Source organism: Macaca thibetana, chromosome 7 (genome assembly GCF_024542745.1).
Source record: "Macaca thibetana thibetana isolate TM-01 chromosome 7, ASM2454274v1, whole genome shotgun sequence".
Classification (NCBI taxonomy): domain Eukaryota; kingdom Metazoa; phylum Chordata; class Mammalia; order Primates; family Cercopithecidae; genus Macaca; species Macaca thibetana.
The window spans coordinates 151,391,017-151,405,218 of record NC_065584.1 but is presented as its reverse complement, the minus strand read 5'-3'; the positions used below and the strand labels follow the sequence as shown (position 1 = coordinate 151,405,218).

General features: G+C 51.4%; 1 protein-coding gene across 1 annotated transcript in view; it reads left to right on the top strand.

Moving 5' to 3' along the window:
- The window catches only part of SNAPC5 (small nuclear RNA activating complex polypeptide 5), a 717,963-nt gene that overhangs the window by 336,868 nt on the left and 366,893 nt on the right, over positions 1-14,202 (top strand). The gene's annotated exons all lie outside the window — the stretch shown is intronic.

The following is a 14,202-nucleotide window of genomic DNA, read 5'->3' as shown; positions in this document are numbered from 1 at the left end:
ACAGAAGTAAAGCAAAGAAAATATTTGATTGGTTACAGTTATACAGTTGCCTTATTTAATCTATCCCATGGGAAAGTCCCTCACTATGTAAGTTTGTTAGCTACTTCTGATTGGTTAAGCTTAGGTTCTGGTAATTTTTTTAAATATAAGCATTTACAATAAATAGCTAAAGTTAAGTTTGCTTATGTTTGCACATCATGCAAGGTTGAGGTCACTTATGAGGCCTAACTGGTTTTGTTTGCTCAGGGATTCTTTAGGCCTGGTCTTTATTGTAATTTACTTTAATACCACAAAGAGAAAAACTATTGCAAATGACTTTCAAACAAAGTAACTTAAAGACACATAAACCAATGGGAACGCAGTGACCTTATTCGTATCCTGATTCAAACAAACAAGTTGAAAAAAAAGAAATGATGACATTCATGAGACAAAGGAAAATGTGAGCACCGACTGGAGATATCATGATAGGAAGAGTGATAATGGCACACATTTTATATGTGATAAGGGTATTGTGGCTTTTTAAAAAAAGAATCCATGGCCGGGCATGGTGGATCACGCTTGTAATCCCAGCACTTTGGGAGGCTGAGGCAGGTAAATCACCTGAGGTCGGGAATTTGAGACCAGCCTGACCAACATAGAGAAACCCCATCTCTACTAAAAATACAAAATTACCAGGGCATGGAGGCGCATGCCTGTAATCCCAGCTACTCGGGAGACTGAGGCAGGAGAATGGCTTGAACCCGGGAGGTGGAGGTTGCAGTGAACCGAGATCTCACCATTGCATTCCAGCCTGGGCAATAAGAGTGAAACTGCATCTCAAAAACAAACAAACAAACAAACGGAATCCATGTCTTTTAGATATAATACTGAATAGGAATGAAATGATACGACATCTAGGATTTGCTTCAGAAGTAACTTGGTCATTGTGGGAGAGCAGGGGATGAAACACGATAAGCCATGAAAAGCCAGGTGTGGTGGTGCACCTGTAGTCCCAGCTACTTGGGAGGCTGAGGCAGAAGGATCCTTTCAGCCTGGGAGGTTGAAGCCACAGTGAGCTGATATCATGCCACTGCACTCCAGCCTGGGTGAGAGAGTGAGACCCTGTCTAAAAAATAATAATAAAATAAAATAAAAAATAAAATGGCAGGTGCAGTAGCTCATGCTTGTAATCTCAGCACTCAGCAGTTTGGGTGGCTGAGGCGGGCGGAGGATCATCTGAGGTCGGGAGTTTAAGACTAGCCTGACCAACATGGAGAAACCCCATCTCTATTAAAAATACAAAATTAGCTAGGCATGGTGGCGCATGCTTGTAATCCCAGCTACTCAGGAGATTGAGGCAGGAGAATTCCTTGAACCTGGGAAGTGGAGGTTGCGGTGAGCCGAGACTGCACAACTGTACTCCAGCTTGGGCAACAAGAGCAAAACTTCATTAAAAAAAAAAAAAATGATAAACCATGAAAGTGTAATTGATGAAACTGGTGATGAGCACACGGAGACCCGTTATATTAATACTATTCTTTCTACTTTTGTAGATGTTACCAATTTTCATAATAAAACATTTTTAAAGACTAGCACCTGATAAAGATGTGGAAAAATAAAAATGCAAACATTGCTAGAGGAATGCAAAACGCTACAGTCACTTTGGAAAACAGTTTGGCAGTTTTTATAGAATATGCTTAATATACAAGCCACCAATTCCACACCCATCTACCCTGGAGAAATGAAAACTTTCATTTGCCAAAAAAAAGTGATCCTTCCAGTTAGGACTAAGATTCTTCCTGGTATTTTTCAAGACACTCAAGTTAAAGTTTAAACTTCAAAGGTTATTATGGCTTTGGAGATGGTACAGTCATTCTGAATAAGAATTTGGCAGATTCCTTCCTTCCTTCCTTCCTTCCTTCCTTCCTTCCTTCCTTCCTTCCTTCCTTCCTTCCTTCCTTCCTTCCTTCCTTCCTTTCTTTCTTTCTTTCTTTCTTTCTTTCTTTCTTTCTTTCTTCTCTCTCTCTCTTTTCTTTTTTCTTTCTTTTTTTCTTCTGCAGAGTCTTACTCTGTCACCCAGGCTGGAGTGCAGCGGCACAGTCTCAGCTTACTGCAACCTCCGCACCCGCACCCGCCCTGCCGGGTTCAAGTGATTCTCCTGCCTCAGCCACCCAAGTAGCTGGGATTACAGGCATGAGCCACTACCACCCAGCTAATGTTTGTATTTTTAGTAGACACAAGGTTTCACCATGTTGGCAACACTGGTCTCGAACTCCTGATCTCAAGTGACCCACCCACCTCAGCCTCCCAAAGTGCTGGGATTACAGGCGTGAGCCACCAAGCCTAGCCAGAATTTGGCAGATTTCTATCAAGTGAAACATACATTTATAAGAGAACCCACAATTCCACTTCTAGGCATCTATCCCAGAAAAATGAACATTTATGTTTGCACAAAAACCTACACACGAACATTTACTGTGGCATTATTAATAATTGCCAAAAACTGGAAACAACTCAATGCTTATCATCTGGTGAATAGAAAAATATATTGTAGTATACCTATACACTGCAATCCATCTCGCCAATGAAAAGGAACACCTATGAATACATGCAACGTATTCATAGATGACTCTTAAAAGCATTGATGCCCAGCAAAAGAAGTCAGATTCAAAAGGTTATGTACTGTATGATTTCATGTACATGGCATTCTGGAAAAGGCAAAACTATAGGGACAGGAAACAGATCAGAGGTTGTCTGAGGCTGGAGGTGGGAGGAGGGGTTCACTACAAGGAGCAGGAAAGAATTTTCTGGGTTGATGGAAATATTCTATATCTTGATTGTGGCAGTGTTTACACATCTGTTATACATTTGTCAGATCCCATATAACTGTATGTTAAAAAAGGGTGAATTTTACAATATGTAAATTGTACCTCAATAAACTCCCACCAAACAAACAAGCAAAATACACCTGGCACTTGATAAATGATCAACTACGTGTAGGTGGAATGCCTGATGAATGAATGAACCAAGAGGAGTAACCCAGAAGGAGGGGTAGGTGTGGGCGGGAATGTTTGAGATGGGAGTTGAGGAACCTGCAGGACCTCAGAGTTGGGGTGACTAGTTGGTGGCAGGACATTCAGAGTGGAGACCTGGGTACCATGGGGCCTTTGACACAGGCTGGCCTTTCCCTCTCTCCTCTTCTGGCCCCTCCCCCTTCTCCAGTGAATGTCATCCCAGGCTCCTGCCTCCTGGAACAGCAGTCTTCCACTCAAATATGCCCCCGTCAGAAAGATTCGCTCACACTGCTGCCCATGTTCAAGTTCCTCTGGGCTCTGAGAAAGGCCTGTATGTGCAGACTCTGAGCCCCAGGCTGCACCTGCCAGGTCTTTCTGGCTCTTTCTAATCTCCGCAGGAGCCTCAGGGAACACAGAACTCCCCTCCTCTGTTGCAGGCACAGGGTGTCACCCACCGCAAGATGTAAGCAGAGGCCAGAGGCCACCTCTTCCCCACTCACTGCCCCTGTCATTGCTTTGAAGAGCCTCATCAAGATGTGGCGGGCAAGGGAGCCTGAGGGAGACACAATCCCTTTCCTGGGAGAGCCTTGGACTAGCACGATGGGGGAACACAGACCTCACCCTTAAAATTTCCCAGGCTGGTGGCGATCCACACTCCTTGTGATTCTCAAGCCTGACAACTTCCCCAATTGGTTGAGCCTTTATTATATCTTACTTTCCTGAAGACAAAGTTTCAGAAAATAAACATGCTTTAACTATTGCTAAATATGTTGAGCAGGGAGGGACGAGGTGGATCCAAATTTGTGAGGGGAAGCCTGGCATGGTGGCACGGGCTGCAGTCCCAGCTGCTTGGGAGGCTGGGACAGGAGGATCGCCTGAGCCCGGGAGGTTGAGCTGCAGCGAGCTATGATCGTGCCACTGCACTCCAGCCTAGGCGACAGAGCGAGACTCCATCTCAAAATAAATAAATAAATAATAAACCAAACTCCTAAGGGAAAATCCCAGATTCAGCAGCAAAGTATGGAGAAGACAGAAAACTTTTCAAGCAGAACTAACTGGCCCGGCAGGGTGATTTAATGCCATTGCAAGGCTGTAGGGGGCGCTGGAAGAACACAAGCGTCCATTGGCCGTTCCCGAGAGCGACGCGAGCCTGGGGACAATCTGGAAAGTTTCAGAACAAGGTCCCCGACCCTGGCTGGTCTCTTGCGGCACTTCGCCCATAAAAGTCGAACTATCATCAGATCTGTCTCGCTGGGGTTTCAGGAAGATCAAGTGAGAGCATGTGGTTGAAACATGATAAAGGAGTTATTGGTAAGAAAAAAAACAAGAAGGCCGGGCGCGGTGGCTCACGCCTGCAATCCCAGCACTTTGGGAGGCCGAGGCGGGCGGATCACAAGGTCAGGAGATCGAGACCATCCTGGCCAACACAGAGAAACCCCGTCTCTACTAAAAATACAAAAATTAGCTGGGTGGGGTGGCGGGTGCCTCTAATCCCAGCTACTCGGCAGGCTGAGGCAGGAGAATCGCTTGAACCGGAGAGGGGGAGGTTGCAGTGCGCGGAGATCGTGTCTCTACACTCCAGTCTGGGCAACAGAGTGAGACTCCATCTCAAAAAAAGAAAAGAAAAGAAAAAACAAGAAAGGATTCCTAAAGCCAGGACGAGCATGCGGTCTTGGGTCCTCAGATAGGTAACTGTTCTAAGCCGGTTCTTGCCACGCAGTGGAAGGAGCACCTGCAGTCAAAGCACCAGGTCTCCATCCTCTCTCCCCCACTGCAGAGCTGTGTGGCCCTGGGCAGCTCCTGGCGCCTCTCGGAGTCTCCGTTTCCCCTTCTGTGAAATGGGGACAGTCCCTCACTGAGCTGCCACGAGGACCGAATGAGAGAAAAGCATGGCGTGCCTGATGCCCACTGCCCCCAGCCCACAGAAGGGGGCCAGAGTGAAATGAAGTGGGGAGGGAGGCACTGGCCTCCCAGAGCTGCTGGGGGAGGCTGGGAGGTAGCAGGGTTGCGGGATTTGGACCGCTGAGCCGGATTCTGCCCAGAGGTGTGGGCCCTTGAAAGCCGGCTGGTACCTGGGGCCCAGGGCTGAGGGTTTGGCCTTGCCCTCAAATCCTGGTTGTGCGCCCTGCACACTGGCGGACCCGTCAAGTCGCTTTACCTCTCCCACGTCACCTTCCTCTCCTGTAAAGTGCGGTTACTATGCCTGTCGAAAGTTAAAGTCCTGGCAGTCTCCCTCCGAGTCCAGTTTGCCCCTCAGCTCCTCCCTGCCAAGGGACTTTGCAGGTGCAGAATCTGAGAGGAGGGAGAGAAAGGAGAAGCTCTGTGTAAGGAACTGGTTCCTGTCTCAGGCCCGGAGAGGGGAATTGACCTACCCAAAATCTCCCAGGGAGGCAGAGCCAGACGGCTTCCTGGAGGAGGTGGCCTTCTGGAGAGCAAAGAGCCTCCTCTTCGCTTAGTAGTATCTTCATGTTCGAATCTGTGTCCCTGACCCTCGTTCTGTGACTTCCTGTGAGCTCTCCTCTCATTCACCAGGGTGCATGCCTGTTCTGAATTCCCAGGAGGGGTCATCTTTGAAGGCCTACACTTAGGCAATCCCGTTATCTAGGGACTACGGAGAGGAAAGGGCTGTGGGCGCTCTGAACTCTGGGGAGGAGGCTCTGGAGAGCCCAAGACCACAGCCCAGGGGGCATCCTCAAGGAGGGTGCACAGTCAGGAGCGGGGAGAGAACAGGCTCAGGCCTAGGAAGACTTATCCTAGGGGAGAAAAAACTAGAAAGTTCTAGGAGAGGTGGTCAGAAGAGCGGGGAACTAATTGCACAGTGTGAAGCTTCCTGGGGTAGGGGCCCCTCCCTCTTAATAGCGGCTTGAAGGCTCCGGGCAAATTCCTGGTGGCTCCAGCTTCAAAATACATCCAGGCTTTATCTTTTAGTGATATATACTGACATTTTTATGGATGAAATAATATGAAGTCTGGGATTTGCTTCAAAATAATCCCGTTGCTGGGAGGGGTGAGAGGTTTACATGAAACATAATTGGCCATGATCTGATGATGGTTGACGCGGGTCATGAGGACATGGGCGTGCCTCGTCTCACTACTTTTGTATACGTTTACCGTTCTCCATCATAAAAAGTTCAGATGTCCAGAGTCAGCCGTTTCTCTCCAGCTCCACGCTCCCTGCCCGGGGCTCCTCACGGAGTGGCCTCTTCCGCGGCGCCCTGCAGCCTGTTCCCCACACGGCCGCCAGAGGGAGCCTGCCACAGTACGCGCCCCACTCACAACCCCACCTGGCCCCGCTCACTCCCGGCACTTCAAGGCCACACTCCATCTTGTCCCTGTTGCCTGTCGGGCTCCTCTGCAGCGACACTGACACTGCCCGGCTGCTAAGCCTCCCGCATGGCCCCAGGGCCCTAACCCTAAGTGCCGGGGGGAGGTGTCCCTTATGACACTTCAGACATTGCAATAATGCATGGGACTTATACTAAAAGCATTACATGTATAATGTTTATAATATCCCATATTTTATATATGTATATTTGATGATTATCTGAAACCCAAATCCAACTGGGCATCCTGTATTACATCTGGCAACCCTCCCCCGAATACCCTGTGAGCTCCTACCAGAAGAACCATGTTGTCATCCCCAGTGCCCCGTATACAATGGCGCCCTCTCCTAGCAGAAAATTGCCAAAAAGCAGCCTCTGGACTAAATCAGCCCCTTACCGCATTGCACGAATTTCAGATCCACTTATTTCAGCGACAAGGTGCCCTTTTGCAGTGCGTGATCTGCCCAACCATTCCTGGCAGCCCTGCAGGAGACCAGAGAAGCAGGTGCTTCCTGAATGAGAGGAGCTGGCCCTCCCAGCTCCCGCTTCTCCCCAACAGAGGGCAGAGACTGACAGAGAAGGACCATGCCCAGGCCTTGGCTGGCTGCCCTCTCTGGGTGCTTTCTCATTCAGGCCCCATCTGGGGTGGGCCTGAATCCTTGCAGTGCCCCATGAGAGTGGGTAGAGGGGCTCCGTGCCAGGCGCCAGCTGCCCCCGTGGCCTGAGGGTGCCCACTCAAATCATTCCAAGTAAACATTTGACCAGCCCTGCCCCAGCCCTCATCCCACGCCGACACTTGGCCATTGTTCCTGGACAGGCCCCTCTGTGTCCCATCCTTTGTGGCTGACATTTCAGCAGGGCCCTGGAAGGACTGGAGTGACCCCATGCCCCATCCCCCTTCTGAAGACAGGCTCAAGGGAGGTGGTCCCAGTGATGGCAGGCTCTGATCGGGGGAGTCCCAGCAGACCAGCCGTCGCCTGGCTGGGCCAGCCACCTCCTTGAACACCCAGCTTGAGGCGCAGGCTGCCGAGCCTACGGGTCTGGCAGTAGAGCCATGGGACGCCAGCTGACTTGGCTGCTTTGTTCCCAGCCTGGAGTGGTCTGAGTGACTGTAGCTCCTTCTTTGCTGAGAAGCCGCAGATAACGCTGGCGACAGGGCCTGATAAAGCGTCTGTCAGAGGCCCCGCTATTCCCATAGGCCCCAAGGGCTCCCGCAGCACAAGCCTGTCTGGAGGTCAGTCCCGCTCTGGGGGCTCACCCCTTCCCCGCTGGAGGCTGAGGAGCAGGCTGGCAGACCCACCCCTGCCCAGATCTCCCAGCACCCAGGTTTCTACCCCGGTTTCTTGACTCAAAAGTCCCTAAAGCCTCCGGGTCTGAGCATCGTAAATGAACCCTCTGAATTATTCCCAGGAAGAGAATGTCAAAGACATGTCTCCCTCAGTGGAATTCCAGACTGTGGCTCTTGGGGAGCTGGCGGGGATGGGGATCTGGAGGCCTGGAACTTCTTTCTGAATCCCCTCAGGGAACATCCCAAGTCACCTTCTCTACATCCTCCTTGTTCGTGTCACCAGAGCCCACTCTAGGCCAGTCTCTGCAATTGGCACGGGGGACGTGGGAACAAACAAGATGTGGTCCGTGACCACAAGGGCCTTCCAGGGAGAGGGGGCTGGAAGATCTGCCCCCCACACCCCTACCTGACCCAGGCCAGGCCTCCACCCCCAGCCTGCGGAGAGGTCTGGCCTGGAGTAGAAGGTGCATGAGGGTGTATCTTACCAGCCTTGAGGGTGTTGGGGGATCCTGGAGTGAGATTCGGTGCCACAGGACTGGAGAGTTGAAGCTTGAGGGGACTGTGAACAGGGAGTCTCCAGTCTGATGGAGGAGGCACAGGCCCTGCCCTGGGGAAGACCTAGTCTCATGGGGGTGTCAGAAGAGACCCTCGTAGAGACCCAGAGAATAGGCTTTCCTGAAGCCAGCACTCTCAGTGCCCTGAACTCAGGTTCAGGTGTAGGGCCGTGGGCACTGCCAGGGAAGATGCCCCTGACAACAGAAGTCCCCCCGGGCAGTGTGGGAATGCTGGGCTCCTGGCTGAACCACAGTGAGAATGTGGGACCTGATGCTGGGGCCACCCTGTGGCAACCAGCCTGAATAAGGACCTTGTACCTGGTGGAGGTGGAGCTAGAGGTCCTGGCCTGGAGTTAGTCCCAGCTCTGCCTCTCCCTCTCTATGTGACCCTCTCTGAGGGCTGGAGGGTTTCTCTGGGTCACATAGCAAGGGAGAGGGCTGGAGGCTCACAGGGAACTCCTAGAAATAGAAGCTCCAAGGGAGAGCCATAATGGAAGGGCCAGTGTGACTGGTGGAAAAGGCCTGGGCCGCCTACCCTCCCCAGGGAGAAGGAGCACCTCTCCCAGCTGGACTGGGAGTCCTATGGACAGCAGAGAGTAGGCACCCAGGCTTCCAGTACCTGTGGACCCAGGAACTGCCTTCCCCTACACCTGACCCCTGGCCAAAGGTTTCAGCTTGGCCTCTCACCAGTATCAGGGACCTTCAGCTCATAGAGGAAGGGCCTGGCATCTCCAGGTGTCCAGGTTTCACTCTTGCAGGGCCTCCCCCCCTCTCCTGTAAACCCCATCTCAGCCAGCTTTCCCTGAAACCTCCACAACCATAAAGGCTCAGCCCCAAATACCACGCACTCCAGAAGTAACCCTTCCTTTCCTTCTCTGGCACTGGCTTCCCTCAGTGTTGGTATCCCTTTCAGAGTGGTTCTTCAGCATCCACGCCTTCATCTCTCACACAGCCATTGGAAATCCAGTGGGGAATAAAATAGACACATCTCCTGCCTTCAAGGAGCTTCCAGTCTCATGCAGGGGAGTGGACTGTAGCCCAAGAATCAGGCCAATGACTAGAAGACCACAGGGAGTGATCAAGGCGGCGAAGAAGGAACGATGCTCACCCCGATACTGAGCTGATGATAAAAGTACTTCCCTCGTTAATCTTATAACTGTTCCCCTTCTTCAGAGCAGGGAGAGGACACAGACCCCTAGCCTTTGCTCAGGAAGGGCCTCCCCACCTGGGCTCAAGGAGGAAGCTTGGCTGGTGTCCTAGGTGGCCCAGGCCTTCAGCCTCTTACTCTCCCTGCCTCCCCTGGCCTAGTCTGGCTCTGTTGCAGACTTCCTGTATTGCCTTGGGGACATCACTCCCCACTCTGGGCCTGGGACAGTGACTTTGGGGCAGGGTGGAAAGGCACAAGTGGTGCAGCTGTCTCCAGCCAGTTGATCTTGGGGGCACTGGGGATGTGGGCCAAGGAATGCTGGGGGTGGGGATTGCCACTCCATTGCTGGGTGAACCCAAGGCTCCCAAGCTCATCTCTGGGGAGCCCTGCTCCTCTGCAAAGGGAGGGGATGGCTCCCCACTCCAGGGTCTCTGCTGCACACACCAGGCCTGGGGACCTGAACGCCAGCAAGTTGCCTCATTGAATGATGATAAGTAGCAGCTGGGCGTGGTGGCTCACACCTGCAATCTCAGCATTTTGGGAGGCCAAAGCAGGTGGATCACTTGAGGTCAGGAGTTCGAGACCAGACTGACCAACATGGCGAAACCCTGTCTCTATTAAAAATACACACACCACTTTGGGAGGCCAAGACGGGCGGATCACAATGTCGGGAGATCGAGACCATCCTGGCTAACACGGTGAAACCCCATCTCTACTAAAAAATACAAAAAAACTAGCTGGGTGAGGTGGCAGGCGCCTGTAGTCCCAGCTACTCGGGAGGCTGAGGCAGGAGAATGGCGTAAACCTGGGAGGCGGAGCTTGCAGTGAGCCGAGATCCGGCCACTGCACTCCTGCCTGGGCGACTGAGCGAGACTCTGTCTCAAAAAAAAAAAAAAAAAAAAAATACACACACACACATTAGCTGGGCATGGCGATGCACATCTGTAATCCCAGCTACTTGGGAGGCTGAGACAGGAGAATTGCTTGAATCTGGTAGGCGGAGGTTGCAGTGAGCCGAGATTGCACCACAGCACTCCAGCCTGGTGACGGAGTGAGACTGTAGTCTCAAAAATAAATAAATAAAATAAATGATGATAAGCACAATAATTTTCTCATCACAAAGCAAAGCAACGGAAAAATAAAGCAAAAAAAAAAAAATATATATATATATATACAAAACGAAACAAAACCCAACAGCACAGCACAATATCACCTGACCCTGGCTGATGCTCTGTCACGGCAGTCACAGCAGTCGACAGCAGCTGATGTCAAAACAGTCTAGACAAAGCCTGGCTGCTGGAGGGCACCCCTTGTCCCTCAGAGTGGCTCTAGGGAGCCAGGAACATTCACAAGGCCCTATTTTGAGGCAGGCATAGCTACATTCTCAATCCCATTTAACCTTCACCAGCTCACTAGGCATTTTGAAACGCCTTTTTATTGAAATCTAACGTATGTATGGTACAACTTGCATGAATCTCAAATTGTTTGATGAGCTCAAGCTTAATGAATTTTCACATAGGTATAAACGCATGTGATACCAACCAGATCAAGATATAAACCACTTCCGGCCAGCCGTGGTGGCTCACGCCTGTAATCCCAGAACTTTAGGTGGCTGAGGCAGGTGGATTACCTGAGATCAGGAGTTTGAGACCAGCTTGACCAATATGGTGAAACCCCGTCTCTACTAAAAATACAAATATTATCCGGGCATGGTGCTGGGCACCTGTAGTCCCAGCTACTCGGGAGGCTGAGTCAGGAGAATTGCTTGAACCTGGGAGGTGGAGCTTGCAGTGAGCCGAGATGGTGTCACTGCCCTCCAGCCTGGGCAACAGAGTGAGACTCCGTCTCAAAAAAAAAAAAAAAAGCTATAAACCACTTCCAACATGCCAGAAGTTTCCCTCAGTCCCCCTCCAAGTCAGCACCCCCGAGGGTAACCACTATCCTGACCTTTCTCACCACAGACTAGCCTCACCTATTATTGAATTCAGCTTAATGGAATCACACAGCTCGTGTTCTTGTGTGTCTGGCCTCTTTCACTCAACAAAATGTCAGATTCTTCCATGTTGCTTCATCTATCAGTAGTTTCTTTATGTTGTTGCTGTGCAATATTCCACTGTACAACTATCCCACACGGCTTCAGCCATTCTTCTGATGATGAACCTCAGGGTTGACTCATTTGGGGTCATTGTGAACAACCCCCGAGAACACCCTGTCCGTGCCTTTTGGACACACGTGCTCATTTCTCTTGGGTCTGTAGCTAGGAGTGTACCTGCTGGGTTAGGGGCTGGTGGACGCTTAGCTTTCGTAGCTGTTTGTGTAGTCGGTATATTTAGCCAGATATGGAAACGGAAGTTCAGAGCGTTTAAGTAGCTCATCCAAGTTCATGCAGTTACTCAGAGGTGAAGCCTAGAATTCAGAGATTTCTGAGTCCAGCATCTTCCCAGGGGAGGCCAGCTTCCCCTCCCATCCTTTTAATCCTGCCTTTTAGGACAAGTGAAAGGGGTGTGAGGATTCGGGGGAAGCAGAGAAGCCCCTCAGACAGCCTGCTGTATAACGAGCTCCTGGGGTATGTCCACGCTGCCCGGGACGGCACAGTGCACCCAAGGCAGGGGCTGGACAGAGGCTGACATGGAATAAGTGGGGCAGCTCGGTGCCTTGAGGGTCCCCTGTCCGCCCACCCCCACACTGTGCGGCCCCTCCCTTCTCCAGTCTCATCCCTGCCCACGCACTCATCTGTCCCCCTCACTCCAGCCACGCTACCTTTCTTGCTATCCCCCAAAACACCAGGCATGTTTCTGCCTCACAACCTTGACATCTGCAGGCACCTCTTTCTATATTTCTCCCCCAGACATCGGCAAGGTACCCCCGACCCGCCACCCCCACTTTTTCATGGTGGCTGCTCAACTACCTGGTCTAAAAGAACACCCCCATCATGCACCACCCCCTCACCTTGTTATCTCTGTCTGATCTTCTGTCTTTTGTATATTGATTTACTGCCTGTCTCCCCACCCCAGAAAGTGAGCTCCAGAAGGCAGGGCCTCACCATCTTGTTTGCTGCTCCACCCTCAATGTGTGGGGCAGTGCCTGGCACCTTGCAGGTTCTCCAGAGATATTGAATGCAAGAAAGAATGAATGAATGAGCTAATGAACAAATAAAACGCAACCCCTCAGAGCAGCTGGCAGCAAACATTGCAGGTGAGGAGAGGCTTTTGGTGCCAGGCCTGGCTGTTGATGTCCAAGTCTTGAGAAAAAGCTCCCACCTGGGCATTGGTCTAGAGCCCTGGGGTAGTGTGAGGTGGTGCCCAGCCTGACCTTAGTGGCCTCCAGGTGCTCAACCATCACAGCCAGCTCTCACGGGAGTCAGACAGACAAGGGCACCAATGTGGATCTGGGCCCCAACTGGGCTGATCTGTCAGGATGGGGAGATTTAGGATTCCTGGGTGATGAGGGAGAGCTGATAGCTACAGATCCCTCCAGGTGTCTTTTCCCTGGTGCGGGGCCAGCGGGGGGATGAGGGCAGAGATCATCGTCAAAGCAGGTGGGTCTAGGAATAATTGGAGGGGTCCCGGAGGGATCCCATTTCCCCCAAGCCCCGCCTAAAGTACATTCCTCATTCCTCATTGCTAGTGTTGGCCTGGGAAGCCTTTGCTGGCTTATGTTACAGTTTTGGGCCCCGGTTTGTTCCATGTGTAAAATGGGTAGAACTAGGCCATGAAGTACCATAGACAACAGCCCTAGATCAAGGGTTTCTGGCATAAATTCTCATCCTCGGGACTGCTGTGTAGCCTCTGGCAAAGCCCTGCCATTTCTGGGCTTCAGATTCCCCACATGTCAAATGAGGGAGTATCTCCAAAGACTGATGTCTTCTCTTAGTCACTGTAAAGCGACTGACCTCCTGTCCTTTCTCAAGGAAGGACAAGTTTAGCAAAGGAGGCAGGGAGGGGAAGCCTAGGGAAGAGGGTGAGAATGTGAAGTATGAACCTCACCAGTGCGACAGCTTGGCCCTGACCTGGGCTTGCTGAAGGCCTCCTCTCTGAACTCCACCAAATGCCTGGCTGAGACTCGAATAGTGTGGCTGACTGGGTGGGGAGCTGTCCAATCAACTGCTCCTCTCTCCTCCTATTAACGAGGCTCAGTTCCAAAGGGCATCCAACAGGAGACCCCAGCTGGGACCCCTCTCCCAGAGTTTGTCCAAGTTTCGCACAGTTCTACCATGGGACCCCTCATTGCCACCAGGGTGGGGAAAGGTAATTTCGCTTTTCAGTCCGAGTTAGAGAGAGACCTAGTTTTCAGAAGCAGAAGCTGAGTTCTTAGGAATCCCAGAGATCATTCGTTTGAGCGCATAAGGATGCCCAAGTCTGGGCTTGCAACATTTTGGTGTTACTTCATTGAATCCTCACACAAACCTGTAAAGAACAGAGCATCATTCCCCCCATGTGACAGATGCAGGAACTACCACTCAGAGAGGCTAAGTGACGTGTGCAAGGTCACACAGCTAGTGGGCAGCAGGGCCAGAATGTAAAGCCAGGTCTGTCTGACTCCAGATCTGGGCTTCACGCTTCCTCCCTTGTCAGAAGAAGGGGTGCAATCTTGTGCTTTGGGGGTCCAGGAGCCTGAGAGATCATTCTACCAGCAAGGGCTGGTGAGAAGACTGGGACCTTTGCACCTGCTGTCTGCTTTAGCTAAAAACCCTTCCCTTAGAAAATTGCCTTGCTGAATCCCACACTTTACTCGGGTCTCAGCTTAAGGGGCACTGTCCCAGGAAGGCCTTCCTCTGGGACCACTGAGTCTTATATAGAACAACTCCTCTGTCTCCCACAATGCCTTTCCTCCTGGCCTCAGGTGATGGGTCTCCCTGACACCCATCACCATCTGCAGCGCTATCTTGTCTCAGATG